The following is a 21,635-nucleotide window of genomic DNA, read 5'->3' as shown; positions in this document are numbered from 1 at the left end:
TGGTCACTTTTTTCTCGTGCCGGCCCCACAAATGACCAGATTCATTGAGCTCAATTTCACAACCTCCCGTTGTTTTCTTGTGGGTTCTCTCTCATGCTCCCTGTTTTAAATTAATTTTACAGGGCATTAGAAGGGGAGGATTTACAGACGGTAAGCTCAAACCAAACATCGCATCAAGATCTGACAGAGTCACTCGACTCTTCGGATCTGAATATCACCGGCCTCGGAACATGGAAGCAAAAAGCACCGTTCACAGCAGGGAGAAACCGTACACGTGTTCTGTGTGTGGACGAGGCTTCAGCCGATCCTCTGGCCTATCGAGACACAAGTGCAGTCACACTGGGGAGAGGCCGTTCACCTGCTATGAGTGTGGGAAGGGTTTCACTAATTCATCTCACCTACTGATACACCAGCGAGTTCACACTGGAGAGAAGTCGTTCACCTGCTCCGTGTGTGGGAAGGGATTCACTCAGTCATCCACCCTGCTGAGACACTGGGGAGAGGCTATTCACCTGCTCTGTGTGTGAGAAGGAATTCACTCAGTCATCCACACTGCTGAATCATCAGCGTGCTCACACTGATGAGAGACCTTTTAAATGCTCGGACTGTGGGAAGTGCTATAAAAGTTCTGGGGAACTGACATGCCATCAACGTGTTCATACTGATGAGAGACCGTTCAGGTGCTCTCACTGCGGGACTGGGTTCAGGCGATCATCTGAACTCACTGTACACCAGCGAGTTCACACTGGAGACAGTTCACCTGCTCCATGTGTGGGAAGGGATTCACTCAGTCATCCACCCCACTGAAACACCAGCGAGTTCACACTGTGGAGAGGCCATTCACCTGCTCTGAGATTGGGAAGGGATTCACTCAGTCATCTGACCTTCAGACACACCAGCGTGTTCACACTGGGGAGAGGCCGTTCACCTGCTCTGAGTGTGGGATTGGATTCAGTCGTTCATCCAACTTGCTGACACACCAACTTGTTCACACTGATAAGAGACCTTTTAAATGTTCTGTCTGTGAGAAGGGATTTAAAAGCAAAACGCATCTGCTGAGACACCAGCGAGTTCACACTGGGGAGAGACCGTTCTCCTGCCCTGTGTGTGGGAAGAGATTCACTCAGTCATCCACCCTGCTGAATCACCAGTGAGTTCACACTGATGAGAGACCTTATAAATGCTCGGACTGTGGGAAGTGCTATAAAAGTTCCGGGGAACTGACATGCCATCAACGTGTTCACACTGACGAGAGACCTTTCAGGTGCCATCACTGTGGGACTGGGTTCAGGCGATCATCTGAACTCACTGTACACCAGCGCACTCACACTGGGGAGAGGCCGTTCACCTGCTCCATGTGTGGGAAGGGATTCACTCAGTCATCCAACCTGCTGAAACACCAGCAAGTTCACAAGTGACTGCAGCAGTTGGATTCTGCTGTTATTGTTGCTGTTAATCACATCCAGGACTGAACCATGTTCATTCTGACAGTTGGGGTTTGTTTCTGCTGATGTTATTAACTCTTGTAACTGGGCTGGAGTTTAATATTCTGGATAGATGTCAAATAAACCAGCTTTGTTTTAAACACATTGTTGTAGATTGTCTTCCTTCCCACCTGAGTGTTTAGCATCACCTGGCTGGAGCTCAGAAAGGACAATCTGGGGGAGGATCGTACGGCGGGAACAGAACTTCAGCCTGGACACAGTCCTTCAGGGCCACACTGAGAGGGGCAAACGGCACTTTGGTCTTTCTCGTCTCTCTTCACTGACAGCAAAGGCTCCGTGTGGGTTAATCTCGAAGCGTGTGAGAAACGTGTCCCAGCCGCTCTCTGCCATGGTTCAGAGCTCCAAGGCATGGAACAGATTGTTCCTTTAGGAATGTACCCAGTGCTTTTTTTTAATGGCCTTATTAACCTGTGTCATTACTTTTAGTGATTTGTGTATCTGTATCCCTGGATCCCTCTGCTCCTCCAGCCCATTTAGACTCTTAGGGGTAAAACTCGGTGACACCCCCTTTGGGTCGCTAACGTCGCCAGGGCTCATTTTAGCGCCCCGAAAAAGTTAGCGCCCCTGCACATTAAATTAAGTGGTAGCGCCCCAGGCAGGAGGCGGGGTGCTACTGGAAGCGCTCCCCTCCCTCGAGGCACTACTAGTGAAATTTGCGGTGCTTCGTGTAACAGCGCCACGCCGGTCGGCATATAGCACCGTGTCATAGCAGACCTCCCTCCCCGATTAAAGGGGAGGGGCCTAGCACTGCGCACACCGGGGCCCTGCTGGACCACCGGGGAGCGGGGTGTCGGATCAAGAGGAGTGCCGGGCTGAGCGATCGCGGCCGACACCCCGAAGAAGGGGAAGAGGGCAGGTGCTGGCAGTCGGCCAAAATAAAAAGTTGCCGCCCGACATCTGCCCTTTAAGTGGCGCCGCCACGGCTGCAGGAACGACCCCTGGCCCTGTCGGACATATCGTCCAGCGATAGGTCAGGGGTCACAACCCAAGGTTGCAGCCGGGGTGCTGCGCACGGCGATGATGTCATTGCCGGCGGTGCAGTGCCACGGGGCGCTACCGGCTACCACTAACCTCCCGCTGAATATCACGGGAGGCACAAAGCAACCCAATTTCACCCCCTTGTTGTCCAAGTAGTGAGTGGCCTCCTTATTCTTCCCACCAAAACACACCACCTCACACTGATCTTCATTGAATTCATTTGCCAATTACACCCCCATTCTGAAATTTATTCATGTCTTCTTGCATTTTGTCTTCCTCAGTATTAACTCTACCTCCCAATTTGGTGTCCTCGACAAACTTTGAAATTGTACTTCTGATTCCCGAGTCCAAATCGTTTATTAACAGCAGTGATCCCAGCACCAATCCCTGTGGAACACCACTTTCCACCTTTTGTCAGTCTGAGTAGCTACTCCCAACCCCTACTCTGTTTTCTGTTTTGTGACCAGCTTGCTATCCATAAACAGTTTGTAAGATCGACAAGATGACCCAGGTCAGGCTGTGTGGAGTGAAGGGCCAGGCAGCAGAGTGGTTGGAAAGATGGCTACAAAACAGAAATCAGAGGGTTGGAGTTAAGGGAAGTTTGTTGCGATCTTTCCATCCATTCTGCTGCCTGGCCCTTGACTCCACATGGCCTGACCGTGGTCATCTTGTAGACCGTACATACTGCAGACACAGTGCACCAGTGGTGGAGGGGGTGGATATTGAGTCCTGTGGCAGGGGCGCTGATGAAGTGGATTTTTCTGTCCGTGAGTTTTGAGGCATCGCTAGTGGCGTTTTTCACTTCCTTCCACCTTTAAAAACAACCTTGCTGCCAGTTTATTAAAGCCATTAACAGCTGCTCGGGTGGGACACACCAATAAATGAGGCCTTGTTTCCCTCAGAATGACAGGCCTGAACCCGAGTTAGAAAACATTTAGTAATTAAACCAGACTGGGCGGGGCCTGAGGTGCGAGTCAGTAACGGAAAATTGGTGGCCAGCGTACTTCACACCAGGGCTGAGGACCCGGGCACTCGGGTTTCTGTATAATTTATTTATTAATTTTGTTTATTGCCCAATCTCAATCAGACTGGCGGGTCATCTTGCTGTCTGGTGGAGGCGAGGTTCCCCAATGGAGGGCTCTCTATGCGGGGGTCCTTCCCTGCACCATTGGGGATCTGGGGTAGAGACTGTTGCAGGGAGCTGTCGTGTGCAACAGTTTTTAAGCTCCTTTCCGCCTCCAAGTCCAGATGTGTTTTTTGCAGCCTAGAGGAGTCCACGGGCCGTGTATATATTCAGTGTGAGAGGTTGCAGCCCCTGTATAGTTACCTGAAGGGGCTGCTCCTCAACTCTTGGTTACACTTTAGCCCCACGCTCCTAATCTTTGTCCGCCCAGTGTGGAGGAGGGTGGGTAAGTCGGAGGATCTTCTCCTGGACCTGATCTTGGGCCTGGCGAAAACAGCAATTTGTAGGCCCAGGATGGGCGGGGCCCATGGGGGGTCACTCTGGCTGCCTGCCTCTCTCCCGTGGTCTTGTCCCTGCCCGGATGGCCCTGGAGAGGGAGCAGGCGGTGTCCACCGGTTCACTTGATACCTTCCTCGACCGGTGGGCACAGAAGATATCAAGAGGTGATAATCGATCCTCACAATCACATTGTGATGTAATTATTAATTGTGTGTGTGTCACAAATACATTTCTTCTATTTTGATACAAAAGCTCTACTAGACATGTTAAACTACTAGTGATTTAATCAGGGCTGCAGCTGCTGAAAGGTTGACTGTACTGAGGTTTGTGGCCAGAGCTGGCAGACGTGTTGTTCTGAAGTCTGATGTCTCACACCTGAAGAGTCTGTTTATGTCGTGTTGTAGTGACCTTTTTCTGTTGTCTGGTGTCAGAAATAGAAATCAAAGGGAGATGATGCTCCACTCTGTTAATCAACTCTTTGACACATTTCCATTTCTTAATTTACAAAGATCACAACTCCATTAGTGAACAATGGATTGCCAGTCTGCCACTTTTTAGTGAGGCTTGAAAGGATTCACTGTGAAGCTACACCTGCCCATCTGTCTGTGTGTCAGTGTGTTTGGATTGTGTTAGACAACAGTCCTAATATCTCGCTTACATCCATTACAATTTTTGAAATGTTAGATTGCACTTGGAAGAAGTTGAGTTTGAATCTGACAATTCTGAAATTGGGAGTTGTTAATGATTTCTGTTTTTCACATAACTATATAGTGATGTGATCAGTCAAAGCAAATTAAAAGATGCTGCTATTTACTGAACACAACTGAATAATTCTACAAGGATGTTATCGCAGTCTTCCTCAGTATTAACTACACCCCCCATTTTAGTGTCATCTGCAAATTTTGAAATTGAACTTCTGATTCCCAAGTCCAAATCATTCATGTAAATGGTGAACAACAGTGGTCCCAGCACTGATCCCCGTGGAACACCACTTCCCACCTTCCGCCCATCTGAGTAAATACCTTTAACTCATCCCGTCACTATAACTGGACTTGTCTCCATTCCCGTGCCGAGGGGATTGCTGTACCAGACGGGAGTGGCAACATTTGGGGACTCTCGATTCTCCAGCAATTCCCATTCCCCGTCTTTCTGGTGGATAATGGAGGTGCCACTGTGTGTAATGTGCAAGTCAGTAAGAATTGTCCACGAGGATTAATCAGCACTTTCTAATTGAAGATGTTAATCAGCGGAACCTTTCAGACACTGAATTGTACCAAAGATTAATATAGGGTTGCAGTAAAATGTATAATTTAATTGTGAACGAATTTCTGATGAGAGTCCCTGAATTAAGTGGAAGGATCGCAGAGAGCGGTTCTTAAAGGGACACTGCAGTCCCGAGAACACAATCAGCTATATATCCAGAATATTAAACTCCAGCCCAGTTATAGGGGTTATTAACATCAGCAGAAACAAAACCCACTGTCAGAATAAACATGGTTCAGTCCTGGATGTGATTAACAGCAGCAATAACAGCAGAATCCAACCTCTGCAGTCACTTGTGAACTCGCTGGTGTCTCAGCAGGTGGGATGACCGAGTAAATCCCTTCTCACACACGGGGCAGGTGAACGGTCTCTCCCCAGTGTGAACTCGCTGGTGTCTCAGCAGAGTGGTTGACTGACTGAATCCCTTCTCACACATGGAACAGGTGAACGGCCTCTCCCCAGTATGAACTCGCTGGTGTGCAATGAGGTTTGATGAACTCCTGAACCTCTTGCCACAGTGAGAGCAACTGAATGGTCTCTCACCAGTGTAAACTCTCTAGTGTGACTGGAGGCAGAATGACTGAGTGAATCCCTTCCCACACTCAGAGCAGGTGAACGGCCTCTCCCTGGTGTGAGTGCGCCTATGATTTTCCAGCTGGGACGGGTAATTGAATCCCTTCCCACAGTCCCCACATTTCCCAGGGTTTCTCCATGGTGCAGTTGTCCTTGTGTCTCTCCAGGTTGGACAATCGGTTGAAGCCTCGTCCACACACACAACACGGATACGGTTTCTCCCCACTGTGAACGTTGCGATGTTTTTTCAGGCTGTGTAACTGGTTAAAGCTCTTTCCACAGTCAGCGCACTGGAACACTCTCACTTGGATGTGGGTGTCTCGGTGCTTTTCCAGTCACACTGATGTTTGAAATCTTTTCCCACAGACAGAACAGACAAACATTTCTCCTTCCACATTCAAAGGCCGATGATATTCGGGTCCTGATGAATGGAGTGACTCTGTCAGATCTCGATGTGATGTTTGGTTTGAGTTTGTGGTGTGTAAATGCTGCCCTTCTCACAGCCTGTAAAAGGAGTTTACAAAAGCCATCACTGTGAGTCCAGGATAGAAATTGACAAGATTCTCTCCTCCTGGTTCCTGGCCAAGGGGACCGCGCATGCGCCCTGCTGCCCCCTGAGCCTCTCAAGATGGCGGCCGTTAACCCGGGCCTGTCACCGGGAGAAAGCCCCGCAGCTGCCGCCCCACTCGGGGCAAACGCCCGGCCCGGAGGCTCTTGTTCAGGGTCTGAGGCCCACACTGGGTGTTTATAAAGCCTCCCCGCCGGTTCTATTGCTCCCCTGCGCTCCGCAGCCTCCTCCCCGCTCCGGAATCTTCTCTCCGCCTTCCGCCGCCATCACCCAACTGGCGGCACTGAGCACACGCCAAACCCGCCCCACACCGAGCCCTCCCCGCGCCTGTGCACACCAGCTCCTGCAGCATTGATAGGGCCTATTCTAGCACGCAGACTGTTCTGGGTAACAATCACCGCCATTTTGGGTCAACAACAAGGTGGCAGAAAAGTGAGTGGACTAGCTGAGGACAGAGATAACTTTGGAGGAGGGACAAGGAGGAGGATGAGCTGTGTGGCACGGAGCTGGAGAACTTACTTAACGGAGTGGCTTGCTGAACAGAGTGGTAAGGGAAATTTGGTGAGAATGGGAATTGGATGCTGAGGGGGAAGGAGGTGATCAGTAATTTAAACCAAGGAGCAACAGTAAATAATAAATAATCGCACCGGAGGACACAGAAAAGGTGACATCATAATCAACACAGAGCAGAGCAAATTAACATAAGTATATCGGTTAGTGCATTGATATTCATTTGTTAGTTTAGTCTCGTTAGTGGTTAGTGAAACAATGCTGCAGGAAAATCAATGCTGGAGCACTCAAAGACCCCACTAAGAAAGCCTTATTCAGCCTGTGCCTCACAGCCAACCTGACGACTCCCAGTGATGCAGAGACACAGAGTGTCCACAGCGCCTGGTCTGCACGCAAGGCCTCCATAATCAGCACCTGTGAAGAGACGCTCGGTCACTCGACCAGGAAACACCAAGACTGGTTTGACAAGAATGACCAGGAGATCCAGGAGCTAATAAGCCACAAGCGCAAGGCATTCCTGATCTGGAAACAGCAACAGAACTTGAGAGCAAGAAAGCAGCTCTACAGACGCCTGAAGGCCGAGGTCCAACAAAAAACTCGTGACCTAAAGAACAGGTGGTGGGTGGAGAAAGCGCAGGAGATCCAGCAGCTGGCTGACAACCACGACATGCGTGGATTCTTTAGCACAGTCAAGACCGCCTACGGCCCAAGCACCCAATGTCCTACCCCACTGCGGGCCAAGAATGGAGAGGTACTCATCAAGGACAGAGAGGCAGTCAGTGCCCGCTGGAAGCACTTCGAAGGTCTCCTTAACCGCGACTCTGTTTTCGACGCAAGTGTCCTCAACTCCATCCCGCAGCATGCTACCCACCACCTCAGAACAATCCCAGCCCGGCATCAGGTTGAAAAGGCCATCTGACAACTAAAGAACAACAAGGCCTCAGGAGCAGATGGAATCCCCGCCGAGGTACTAAAGCATAGCGGAGAAGCACTACTGGTGCAAATTCATGAACGAATTTCTCTTATCTGGAAGGAGGAGAGCATGCCAGGGGATCTCAAAGATGCCGTAATTGTGACCATCTTCAAGAAAGGTGACAAGTCCGATTGCGGTAATTACAGAGGAGTTTCCCTGCTGTCTGCTACAGGGAAAGTCATCGCAAGAATCCTCCTCAATCGCCTTCTCCCAGTGGCTGAAGAGCTCCTCCCAGAGTCGCAATACGGATTACGCCCACTAATGGGCACAATGGACGTGATCTTCACTGCACGTCAATTACAAGAGAAATGCAGGGAACAGCACCAACCGCTGTACATGGCCTTCTTTGATCTCACAAAGGCCTTCGACACTGTCAACCGTGAAGGATTATGGAGTGTCCTCCTCAAATTCGGCTGCCCTCAAAAGTTTGTCACCATCCTCCGCCTGCTTCACGACAACATGCAAGCCGTGATCCTGACCAACGGTTCCACCACAGACCCAATTCACGTACGAACTGGGGTCAAGCAAGGCTGTGTCGACGCACCAACGCTCTTCTCGATCTTCCTTGCTGCAATGCTCCATCTCACCCTCAGTAAGCTGCCCGCTGGAGCGGAGCTAATTTACAAAACAAACGGGAAACTGTTCAACCTCCGTCGCCTCCAGTCCAGATCCAAGGTCGTCCCATCCTTTGTCGTCGAATTACAGTATGCAGATGATGCTTGCGTCTGCGCTCACTTGGAGGTCGAACTCCAAACCATCGTCAACACCTTCACCGAAGCGTACGAGAGCATGGGCCTTACACTAAACATCCGTAAGACAAAGGTCCTCTACCAACCTGCCCCCCCGATTATCAAAATCCACGACAAGGCCTTGGACAACGTGGACCACTTTCCATACCTCGGGAGCCTACTGTCAACAAGGGCAGACATCAACAACGAAGTCCAACACCGCCTTCAGTGTGCCAGTGCAGCCTTCGGTCGCCTGAGGAAGAGAGTGTTTGAAGACCAGGACCTCAAACCCGGCACTAAGCTCATGGTCTGCAGAGCAGCTGCGATACCTGCCCTGCTGTATGCTTCAGAGACATGGACCATGTACAGCAGGCACCTCAAAGCACTGGAGAGGTACCACCAATGCTGCCTCTGCAAGATCCTGGAAATCCATTGGCAGGATAGTCGCACCAACGTCAGTGTTCTTACTCAGGCCAACATCCCCAGCATCGAAGCTTTGACCACGCTTGATCAGCTCCGATGGATGCATACCACGACACCGAGCTGTCCTGCCATGACTTACACTTTAATTAATTCAAATTAAATTAAATCAAATCAATTCCACCAATTACACTACAATTAAATTATATACTCAAGGGCCCTTATTTACCAGCAGTCCCAGCTACACAACAGAGACCCTAGAAACTATAAACCACAAAATTTAAGTTTGGAAAAAATGAGAAAGAGAGAAATACTCACCAACCAATCACTTAACTGCTTTCTGGTGACATCACACTTCGATTACTTGTTACTTCTCTCTCCCGCTCTCGGAGCTCTGAGGTTGGTTGGCCTACCTGCACCTCGGACTCAACTTTTATCGCCGCCGCCGCTCCTCCCAGGTCCACACTGCCGCTGCTGCTGCTGTGGGGCCTACCTGCACCTCGGGCTCACCTTTTATCACTGCCGCCACCTCGCCGCTCCTCCCAGGTCCGCACTGCCGCCGCTGCTGCTGCTGCTGTGGGGCCTACCTGCACCTCGGGCTCTCCTTTTATCGCCGCTGCTGCTCCTCCCAGGTCCGCACTGCCGCCGCCGCTGCTGCTGCTGTGGGGCCTACCTGCACCTCAGGCTCTCCTTTTATCGCCGCTGCTGCTCCTCCCAGGTCCGCACTGCCGCCACCGCTGCTGTTGCTGCTGTGGGGCCTACCTGCGCCTCAGGCTCGCCTTTTATCGCTGCCGCCGCCTCGCCGCTTCTCCCAGTTCCGCACTGCCGCCGCCGCTGCTGCTGTGGGGCCTACCTGCGCCTCAGGCTCTACTTTTGTCACTGCCACCGCCTCGCCGCTCCTCCCAGGTCTGCACTGCCGCTGCTGCTGCTGCTGTGGGGCCTACCTGCACCTCGGGCTCTCCTTTTATCACTGCCGCCTCGCCGCTCCTCCCAGGTCCGCACTGCCACCGCCGCTGCTGCTGCTGTGGGGCCTACCTGCACCTCGGGCTCTCCTTTTATTGCCGCCACCTCGCCGCTCCTCCCAGGTCCGCACTGCCACCGCCACTGCTGCTGCTGTGGGGCCTACCTGCACCTCGGGCTCTCCTTTTATTGCTGCCACTCGCCGCTCCTCCCAGGTCCGCACTGCCGCTGCAATGCAAGAGGCCAAGGACGGTGAGGTCCGAGTGGGAATGGGGCGGTGAATTAAAGTGACAGGCCACCGGGATCTCGGTGTCACCCTTACGGACTGAACGGAGGTGTTCCACAAAGTGGTCACCCAATCTGCGTTTGGTCTCCCCAATGTAGTGGAGACTGCATCGTGAGCAGTGAATACAGTATACTAAATTGCAGGAAGTACAAGTAAATCGCTGTTTCACCTGGAAGGGGTGTTTGGGGCCCTGGACAGTGGGAAGGGGGGAGGTATAAGGGCATGTGTTGCATCTCCTGCGCTTGCACGGGAAGGTGCCAAGCGAAGGGGAAGGGGTGCTGGGGGTGGTAGAGGAGTGGACTAGGGTGTCTTGGAGGGAGTGGTCCCTACGGAATGCTGAAAGGGGAGGTGAGGGGAAGATGCGTTTGGTGGTGGGATCACGCTGCAGGTGGCGGAAATGGTGGAGGATGATCCGTTGAATGTGGAGGCTGGTGGGGTGAAAGGTGAGGACAAGGGGAACCCTATCGTGGTTCCGGGAAGGAGGGGCAGGGGTGAGGGCAGAAGTGCGGGAAATGGAACGGACACGGTCGAGGGCCGTGTCAACCACGGTAGAGGGGAATCCTCGGTTGAGGAAAAAGGAAGACATGTCGGAAGCACTGGTGTGGAAGGTGGCATCATCAGAGCAGATTCGGCGGAGACGCAGAGGGATCTGGCCCAGGTGGATTGGAATCAAAAAATTGGTAGGCAAAACAGTAATTGAACAATGGGAGGCCTTCAACCAGGACATAGTTCGAGTACAGAGTAGACACATTCCCACAAGGGGGAAAGGAGGGGCATCCAAAGCTAGAGCTCTCTCGATGACAAATGATATAGAGAGGTTAAAATGAGACTGAAAATGAAGCTTATGACAAAATACAGTGGAGAACCAAGCTGAATATAGAATGTACAGAGGAGATTTAAAAGGGAATAAGAGGGGCAAAGAGAGAGTATGAGACTAGATTAGTGTTGTGAGGGAAAACTTTTTTATGCAGCGACTGGTTAGGATCTGGAATGCACTGCCTGAAAGGGTGGTGGAGGCAGATTCAATCACGGCTTTCAAAAAGGAATTGTAAAGAAATTTGCAGGGTTACGGGGAAAGGGCGGGGAGTGGGACTCGCTGAAGTGGTCTTGCAGAGAGCCGGCACGGGCTCAACGGGCCGAATGGCCTCCTTCTGTGCTGTAACCATTCTATGATTCTACAAAATATTAGAAAGTTTGTTCCACAGAAGCACGGGGTTTATCTGCTTTTATTGATGAATTAAAAAAGTCTGTATTAAAACCTGAGCCAGTGTGTTGTGAGGCAAAGAGCCTTGTGTCCAATAAGGGGAATAAAGGCCCACAGCCTCCCCTGGCCCCGGGCCCTGAACAAGGGACTGGAGAAACTCGCTGCCCTGCGGATCAGACAATCAGCCGGCGCTAGTCCCGCCCCTCGGGCTCCCCGATTGGTTGGAGGACCCGCCGCCGGCTCGCTCCTCCAGCCCCGCCCCGCTCGCTCCCTATTGGTCCGAAGCTCCCGTCAATCAGGCCGTTGGTCCAGGTCACGTGTCCCCGAGGAGATCACGTGCACAGTCCAACTGCCGCCGCTCGGTCCGGGGCCTCGCAGACTCAGGTTTTTCTATTTCACTTTATTCTCTCCCGATCCACCCCTACCCCCACCCCGCGCGATTCTCCACCCAATCGGAGCGGAGAAAACTCACTTTGCGTCACCGATCGCGACTCTGGAACCGACACCAAGGCCTTTCCCCGGAATGCCCCGCGCCGACTCCGTCCGACAGGATCCAAGTGCGCAGGCGCAGCTCCGAGTGGGGGAGGGGGGGTTGGTCTCTGGGCATGCGCAGTTATTATCGTTGGTGACCGGACTCGGCGCAATTCGCTGTTCCGCGTACGCATGCGCGGACTCTCGGCTGTCACTCAAGAGGTCGCTGGTGAGAAGAAAGTCTTGCATTTCTATAGCACCTTTCACCACCACCGGACGTCCGAAAGTGCTTTACAGCCAATGAAGTACTTTTGAAGTGTAGTCATTGTTGTAATGTAGGAAACGCAGCAGCCAATAAGCGCACAGCAAGCTCCCACAAACAGCAATCTGATAATGAGCAGATTATCTATGTTTTTTGTTATGTTGATTGAGGGATAAACACATTGGCTCGGACACCAGGGATAACTCCCCTGCTCTTATTCAAAATAGTGCCATAGGATCGTTGACGTCCACCTGAGAGAGCAGACGGGGCCTCAGTTTAACGTCTCCTCCAAAAGACGGCACCTCCGACAGTGCCGCACTCTCTCAGCACTGCACTGGAACGTCAGCCTAGATTTTTGTGCTCAAGTTCCTGGATTGGGACTTAAACCCACAACTTTCTGACTCAGAGGTGAGAGTGCTACCAACTGAGCCACTGGCTGACACTAAAGAACAAGCAGTTCTGACAAAAGGTCATCGACCTGAAACTTCAACTCTTTCTGTTTCCACAGATGCTGCCTGACCTGCTGAGTATTTCCAGCATTTTCTGTTTTTATTAAAGAACCGAGGGAGTGATTGCTGACAGGAAGAATGTTGGGTCGTCCTGCGCATGCGCACCTCCCTGGCTGCTGAGGCGAAACACGGACTCGCCCCCACCTGAGCCGCGCACGCGTACCAGATGTTGCGGCTCAGCATGTGCGCCCGATGTTCCAACCGCGGGGTTTTGTGTGCTGAGCATTCGCGTTGTGGACCGATCGGGACGGGCAATTGTGGAGCAGGAGGGAGAGCGCAGGGGCCATGAGCACATGCGCAGGACTCAGAGTCAACAGAGTGCTTTCTGGAGCTTGTGGGTATTACAGCCGTCATTACTATTGATCCTTTCAACCAACCTGTGCAGCAACTGGGGCCTGAAAATCAGCTTCACTGCCCCTAGGGTCAGAAAGAGGAAAATTAAACAACAGTTTGCCTCTGATCCTTTTCTGATCTCAATTTACAGGGTTATAGAAGTGGACAGTTACAGGCGGGAAGCTCAGACCAAACATCACGTCAAGATCTGACAGAGTCGCTCGATTCATCAGGACCTGAATATCATCGGCCTTTGCACATGGAAGGAGAAACCAGTGATCGCAGTGATGACAAACCGCACACGTGTTCGGTGTGTGGACGCAGATTCAGCCGATCGCCTGACCTGGCGAGACACGTGCACCGTAACACCGGGGAGAAACCGGGTAAAGGTGGGGACGGCGGGAAGAGATTCAGTTCCCCATCTGCATTGGAAGTTCAATGGCGCAGTCGCACCAGGGACAGTCCGTTCACCTGCTCCGTGTGTGGAAAGGGATTTGTTTGTTCATCCCACCTGCAAACACACCAGCGAGTTCACACTGATGAGAGACCATTTCAGTGTTCTGACTGTGGGAAGAGCTTTAAAAGCCCCCAGGATCTGAAGCGACACCAGCTTGTTCACACCGACGAGAGACCATTTCAGTGTTCTGACTGTGGGAAGAGCTTTATAAGCCCCGGGGAGCTGAAGAGACACCAGCGAGTTCACACTGGGGAGAGGCGGTTCATCTGCTTTGTGTGTGGGAAGGGATTCACTGAGTCATCCCACCTGCTGTCACATCAGCTTGTTCACACTGGAGAGAATCCCTTTAAATGTTCTGACTGTGGAAAGATCTTTATAAGCTCCGGGGATCTGAAGAGACACCAACACCTACACACTGGGGAGAGACCGTTCACCTGCTCCGTGTGTGGGAAGGGATTCGCTCAGCCCTCCAACCTGCTGGCACATCAGCGAATTCACACTGACGAGAGACCCTTTAAATGTTCTGACTGTGGGAAGAGCTTTAAAAGCCCCCAGGAGCTGAAGGTACACCAGCGAGTTCACACTGATGAGAGACCATTTCAGTGTCCTAACTGTGGGAAGAGCTTTAAAAGCCCCCAGGAGCTGAAGCAACACCAGCTAGCTCACACTGATGAGAGACCGTTTAAATGTTCTGACTGTGGGAAGAACTTTAAAAGCTCCGGGGAGCTGAAGAGACACCAGCGAGTTCACACTGGGGAGAACCCCTTTAAATGTTCTGACTGTGGGAAGAGCTTTAAAAGCGTCCAGGAGCTGAAGGGACACCAACACCTACACACTGGTGAGAGGCCGTTCACCTGCTCCGTGTGTGGGAAGGGATTCACTCAGTCATCCCACCTGCTGGAACATCAGCGAGTTCACACTGGAGAGAGACCCTTTAAATGTTCTGACTGTGGGAAGAGCTTTAAAAGGTCCAGGGAGCTGAAGAGACATCGGCTCCTCCGCACTGGTGAGAGGCCGTTCACCTGCTCCATGTGTGGGAAGGGATTCACTGAGTCATCCAACCTCCTGTCACACCAGCTTGTTCACACTGACGAGAGACTCTTTAAATGTTCTGACTGTGGGAAGAGCTTTAAAAGCTCTAAGAGCCTTAAGAGACACCAGCGTCTTCACACTGATCATAGAATCTAACAGCACAGAAGGAGGTGATTCGGCCCATCGTGCCTGTGCCGGCTCTTTGAAAGAGCTGTCCAATTTAGTCCCAAACCCCAGCTTCATCCCCAGAACTCTGCAAACTAGTCCTCTTCAAGTACATGTCCAATTACCGTTTGATAGTTCCTGTGGAACCTGATTCCAGCATCCTTTCAGATGGTGCGTTCCAGATCTTAACAACCCTCTGTGTGAAAACAATTCTCCTCATTTCCCTCTAGTTTTAGCAACTATTTTAAATCTGTGACCTTTGGTTACCGACCCACTTGCCAGAGTGAACAGTTTCTCCCTACTTGCTCGATCAAAACCCCTCATCATTTTGAACACCCCTATTAGGTCTCCTCTTAACCTTCTCTGCTCTAAGAGGAACAATCCCAGCTTCTCCAATCTCTCCACATAACTGAAGTCCCTCATCCCTGGTACCATCCTGGTCAACCTCCTCTGTACCCTCTCCAAGGCCTTGACATCCATCCTAAAGTGTGGTGCCCAGAATTGTACACAAGACTCCAGCTGAGGCCAAAACCCTGCAGCTGTACAAAACCCTGGTTAGACCACACCTGGAGTACTGTGAGCAGTTCTGGGCACCACACCTTAGGAAGGATATATTGGCCTTGGAGGGAGTGCAGCATAGGTTTACCAGAATGATACCCGGACTTGAAGGGTTAAGTTACGGGGAGAGATTACACAAATTAGGGTTGTATTCCCTGGAATTTAGAAGGTTAAGGTGTGATCTGTTCGAAGTTTTCAGGATATTAAGGGGAACAGATAGGGTAGATAGAAACTATTTCCGCTGGTTGGGGATTCTAGGACTGGGGGCATAGTCTAAAAATTAGAGCCAGACCTTTCAGGAGTGAAATTAGGAAACACTTCTACACACAAAGGGTGGTAGAAGTTTGGAACTCTCTTCTGCAAACGGCAACTGATGCGAGATCAATTGTTAATTTTAAATCTGAGATTGATAGGTTTTTGTTACCCAAAGGTATTAAGGGATATGGGCCAAAGGCGGGTGTATGGAGTTAGGTCACAGATCAGCCATGATCTCATTGAATGGTGGAACAGGCTCGAGGGGCTGAATGGCCTCCTCCTGTTCCTATGTTCCTAACTAGTAATTTGTAAAGGTTTAGTGTAACTTCCTTGTTTTTGTATTCAATGGCCCTATTTACAAAGCCAAGTATCCAAGACACTTTATGAACCGCCTCACCAACTTGCCGTGGCACTTTCAAAGATTTGTGAATATGGACCCCCAGGTCCCTCTGCTCTTGCACCCCCTCAAAATAGTCCCATTTAGATTATACGGCCTCTCCCTGTTGTTTCTCCCAAAGTGCATCACTTCACACTTATCCTCATTTAATTTCATCTGCCTTGTGTCTGCTCATTTCACAGTCTGTCTCTGTCCTTCTGAAGTCTGCTACTACTATGCTCACTATTTACTGCGTTGCCAAGTTTTGTATCATCTGTAAACTTCAAACTTGTACACCTATACCCAAGTCCAGGTCAGTTATATATAACAAGAAAAACAATGGTCCTAATCCCGACCCCTGGGGGAACCCACTGCATACTTCCCTCCAGTCAGAAAAACATCCCTCAGCACTGCTCACTGCCTCCTCTCCCTTAGCCAATTATATACCCAAATTACCATCAGCTCTTTAATTCCCTGTGCTCCTATTTTCCGAGTAAGTCTCTTATGTGGTACTTTTTCAAATGCCTTTTAAAAGTCCATATATACAACATCTGCTGCACTACCTTCATCAACCCTCAACAAAGAACTCAATCAGGTTAGTCAGACATGATTTACCTTTAACAAATCCATACTGGCTGCCCCTTATTAACCCATGCTTCTCCAAGTGAGAATTAATTTTGTCCTTGACAATGGTCTTGAGTTCATTGAGTGTATTAGGGATGGGTTTCTTGAGCTGTATGTAACTGAACCGACCAGGGGGCAAGCAACCTTAGATTTGGTCCTGTGTAATGAGACAGGATTAATTAAAAATGTCCTAGTAAAGGATCCCCTTGGAATGAGTGACCATAACATGGTTGAATTCCATGTTCAAGTAGAGGGTGAGAAGGTTGGATCTCAAACAAGCGTGCTGAGCTTGAATAAAGGAGACTATGAAGGTATGAGAGCGGAATTGATTAGAGTGGACTGGGAAAATAGATTAAAGGGTAAGACGGTACATGATCAGTGGTGTACATTTAAGGAGTTATTTTACAACTTCCAAAAAAAAAATATTCCACTGAGGAAAAAAGGGTGTAAAAGAAAAGATAGCCATCCGTGGCTAAGTAAAGTAATTAAGGATCGTATCCGATTAAAAACAAGGGCATATAAGGTAGCCAAATCTAGTGGGAGGATAGAAGATTGGGCTGTCTTTAAAAGACAGCAAAAAATAACTAAAAGATTGATTAAGAAAGGGAAGATAGATTATGAAAGTAAATTAGCAAAAAATATAAAAACAGATAGCAAAAGTTTCTATAGTTATATAAAAAGAAAAAGGGTGGCTAAAGTAAATTTTGGTCCCTTAGAGGATGAGACCGGGAAATTAATGGTGGGAAACATGGAGATGGCAAAAACGCTGAACAAATATTTTGTATCAGTCTTTACGGTAGAGGACACTAAGAATATCCCAACACTGGACAAACAGGGGGCTCTAGGGGGAGAGGAGCTAAATACGATTAAAATCACTAAGGAAGTGGTACTTGGTAAAATAATGGGACTGAAGCCGGATAAATCCCCTGGACCTGATGGCTTACATTCTAGGGTCTTGAGGGAAGTGATGGTAGGGATTGTGGATGCATTGGTAATAATTTTCCAAAACTCCCTGGACTCAGCAAAGGTCCCGGCAGATTGGAAAACTGCTAATGTAACACCCTTATTTAAAAAGGGTAGTAGGCAGAAGGCTGGAAACTATAGACCTGTTAGCCTAACATCTGTGGTTGGTAAAATGTTAGAGTCCATTATTAAGGAGACAGTAATGGGACATTTGGATAAACATAATTTAATAGGACAAACTCAGCATGGTTTCATGAAGGGGAAGCCATGTTTCAGAAATTTGCTTGAGTTCTTTGAGGAAGTAACATACAGGGTGGATAAAGGGGAACCAGTGGACGTAGTGTATTTAGACTTCCAAAAGGCATTTGACAAGGTGCCACACAAAAGATTTTGCTCAAGATAAAAAATCACGGGATTGGGGGTAATATTCTGGCATGGGTGGAGGATTGGCTCTCTAACAGAAAGCAGAGAGTTGGGATAAATGGTTCATTCTCAGACTGGCAATCAGTAACTAGTGGTGTTCCGCAGGGGTCAGTGCTGGGTCCCCAACTCTTTACAATCTATATTAACGATTTGGAGGAGGGGACAGAGTGTAACATATCAAAGTTTGCAGATGATACAAAGATGGGAGGGAAAGTAGTGAGTGAGGAGGACATAAAAAACCTGCAAAGTGACATAGACAGGCTAAGTAAGTGGGCAGAGATTTGGCAGATGGATTACAATACTGGAAAGTGTGAGGCTATGCACTTTGGCAGGAAAAATCATAGAGCAAGTTATTATCTTAATGGCAAGAAACTGGAAAGTACTGTAGTACAAAGGGATCTGGGGGTCCTGGTGCACGAAACTCAAAAAGTTAGTATGCAGGTGCATCAAGAAGGCCAATGGAATGTTGGCTGTTATTGCTAGGGGGATAGAATATAAAAACAGGGAGGTATTGCTGCAGTTATACAAGGTATTGGTGAGACCGCACCTGGAATACTGCATACAGTTTTGGTGTCCATACTTAAGAAAAGACATACTTGCTCTCGAGTCAGTACAAAGAAGGTTCACTCGGTTAATCCCGGGGATGAGGGGGTGGTCATATGAGGAGAGGTTGAGTAGATTGGGACTCTACTCATTGGAGTTCAGAAGAATGAGAGGCGATCTTATTGAAACATATAAGATTGTGAAGAGGCTTGATCGGGTGGATGCGGTGAGGATGTTCCCAATGATGGGTGAAACTAGAACTAGGGGGCATAATCTTAAAATAATGGGCTGCTCTTTCAAAACTGAGATGAGGAGAAACTTCTTCACTCAGAGGGTGGTAGGTTTGTGGAATTTGCTGCCCCAGAAAGCTGTGGAAGCTACATCATTAAATAAATTTAAAACAGAAATAGATAGTTTCCTAGAAGTAAAGGGAATTAAGGGTTACGGGGAGCGGGCAGGAAATTGGACATGAGTCTAGGTTCGGAATGGTCATGGCCCTGTGGGTAGTGGAGCGGGCCCAGGGGCCGCGTAGCCTGGTTCTGCTCCTACTTCTTGTGTTCTAATTCTGTGTTAGATTTCAGGAGATGGTTTTATTCCTGTTCCTGGCTGGGGTGGAGATCGCCTTTACAGAAGGTAAGTACTGTAGAAAATATAGGGACAGAGTGATCTCCTGGAAGAGTTTCGATCGCCTAGATGGGTCAGAGAGGAATTTCCCAGATTTTTTCTCCCAAATTGGCCATTGGGTTTTTTATCTGGTTTTTCGCCTCTCCCGGGAGATCACATGGGTTCGGGTGGGATGGAGAGTGATAGTAGATTTGAGGTTAGGATCAGATCAGCCATGATCTTATTGAATGGTGGAGCAGGCTCGAGGGGCCGATTGGCCTACTCCTGCTCCTATTTCTTATGTTCTTATACACCCATCACTGACATTAGACTGATTGGCCTGTAGTTACCAGGTTTACCCCTCTCCCCTTTTTTAAACAGGGTGTAACATTTGCAATCCTCCAGTCTTCTGGCACCACTCCCATATATCTGAGGGAGATTGAAAGATTGTGGTCAGAGCTTCTGCTATCTCCACCCTAGCTTCCCTCAGCAATCTAGGATGCATCACATCTGGACCGGGTGACTTGTTAACTTTGAGTGATGACAACCTATTTAGCACCTCCTTTCTATCCATTTTTATGCAATTTCTCTACTCCCCCCTCCTCTACTGCGACATTAACTTCATCCTCTTCTGTTGTGGAGACAGATGCTAAGTACTCATTCAGTACCTCAGCCACGCCCTCTGCCTCCGTATGATGAGCTCCTATTTGGTCCCTAATCGGCCCCTTTAACTATCCTTTTACTTTTCATACGTTTATAAAAGATTTTTGGGTTCCCTTTTACGTTACCCACTAATCTTTTCTTGTAATCTCTCCCTTGTGTCAGCTGTGGCTCAGTGGGTAGCACACTCGCCTCTGAGTCAGAAGGTTGTGGGTTCTAGTCCCACTCCAGGGACTTGAGCACATAAAGCTAGGCTGACACTCCAGTGCAGTGCTGAGGGAATGCTGCACTGTCAGAGGTGCCGTCTTTCTGATGAGACTTTAAACTGAGGCCCTGTCTGCACTCAGGTGGATGTAAAAGATCCCATGGCACTATTTTGAAGAAGAGTAGGGGAGTTATCCCCAGTGTCCTGGCCAATATTTATCCCTCAATCAACATAACAAAAACAGATTACCTGGTTATTATCACATTGCTGTTTGTGGGAGCTTGCTGTGCGCAAATTGGCTGCTGTGTTTCCCCCATTACAACAGTGACTCCATTTCAAAAAGTACTTCATTGGCTGTAAAGAGCTTTGAGATGTCTGGTGGTCGTGAAAGGTGCTATATAAATGCAAGCCCTTCATATATCCTTTTTCAATTTCCCCCGCACTCACTGTATTCTCCTGGTTTTTGACGGTATTCTGTACCTGACATTTGTCGTAAACCTTTTTCTGTTTTATTCTAACCTCTACATCCTTTGTCATCGGGAGCTCGAGCTTTGGACGCCCCATCTTTCCTCCTTATGGGAATATGCTTGGTTTGTACCCGGTGCCATATTTTGTTTTATAATGTGAAGTGCGTTGGGACATTTTACTACATTAAAGACGTTATATAAATACAAGCTGTTGTTATTGTCTGAAACTAACAAATTCCACAGAGGAAAAATAACAGTATTTTTACTCCCAAATATTAAATATTTTGTTCCACGAGGTTTAACTGCTTTTATTGATGAATTTAAAAAGTCTGTATTAAAACCTGAGCCAATGTGTTGTGAGACAAAGAGCCTTGTGTCCAATAAGGGGAATAAAGGCCCACAGCCTCCCCTGGCCCCGGGCCCTGAACAAGGGACTGGAGAAATAACAACAGAAAATGCTGGAAAAACTCAGCAGGTCAGGCAACATCCGTGGAGAGAAAATAGAGTCAACGTTTCGGGTGAAAATCCTTTGTGAAGACTAAAGAAGCACAGGAAATGAAATAGATTAAGAGGCCAGGCTGGGAGAGAACAAAAGAGAAGAAGCGACATTAAGAGGTATTCAAAACGAGACGAGATGCTGATAGGACTAGTGGAGGCAAAAGACGGCTCTAGATTAGGTGTGAAATGCGCTGGCAGATTGGGAGACAGCTGCCATGTGGGAGAGAGAAAAAAAAAGGTGGGGGGGGAAGGCCAAAACAAAGGCGTGGATAAAAAATATAAGTAAAAATGTAATAGGGGCCGACAGACAGGAAGTGAGTCAGGGAGCGTCTGTAAATGAAGGAGAAATGCTGACTGGTCAGGGAGCATCTGTAAATGGAGGAGAAATGGTGACTGGTCAGGGAACGTCTGTAAATGGAGGAGAAATGGTGACTGGCCAGGGAGTATCTGTAAATGGAGGAGAACTGGTGACTGGTCAGGGAGCGTCTGTAAATGAAGGAGAAATGGAGACTGGTCAGGGAGCGTCTGTAAATGAAGGAGAAATGGTGATTGGTCAGGGAGCGTGTGTAAATGGAGGAGAAATGGTGACTGGCCAGGGAGTGTCTGTAAATGAAGGAGAAATGGTGACTGGTCAGGGAGTGTCTGTAAATGGAGGAGAAATGGTGACTGGTCAGGGAACGTCTGTAAATGGAGGAGAAATGGTGACTGGCCAGGGAGCATCTGTAAATGGAGGAGAACTGATGACTGGTCAGGGAGCGTCTGTAAATGAAGGAGAAATGGAGACTGGTCAGGGAGCGTCTG

At 49.2% G+C, this 21,635-nt stretch overlaps 1 pseudogene; it reads left to right on the top strand.

The window, feature by feature from the left end:
• Positions 1-767: 767 nt before the first annotated feature.
• Positions 768-15,037, top strand: LOC147119063 (uncharacterized; annotated as a pseudogene).
• The last annotated feature ends 6,598 nt before the right edge of the window (positions 15,038-21,635 follow it).

Source organism: Somniosus microcephalus, chromosome 4, assembly GCF_052327205.1.
Source record: "Somniosus microcephalus isolate GS21.2 chromosome 4, FLI_Smic_1.0, whole genome shotgun sequence".
NCBI lineage: Eukaryota > Metazoa > Chordata > Chondrichthyes > Squaliformes > Somniosidae > Somniosus > Somniosus microcephalus.
The sequence above is the reverse complement of the archived record's forward strand: the minus strand, read 5'-3'. Positions and strand labels throughout refer to the sequence as shown.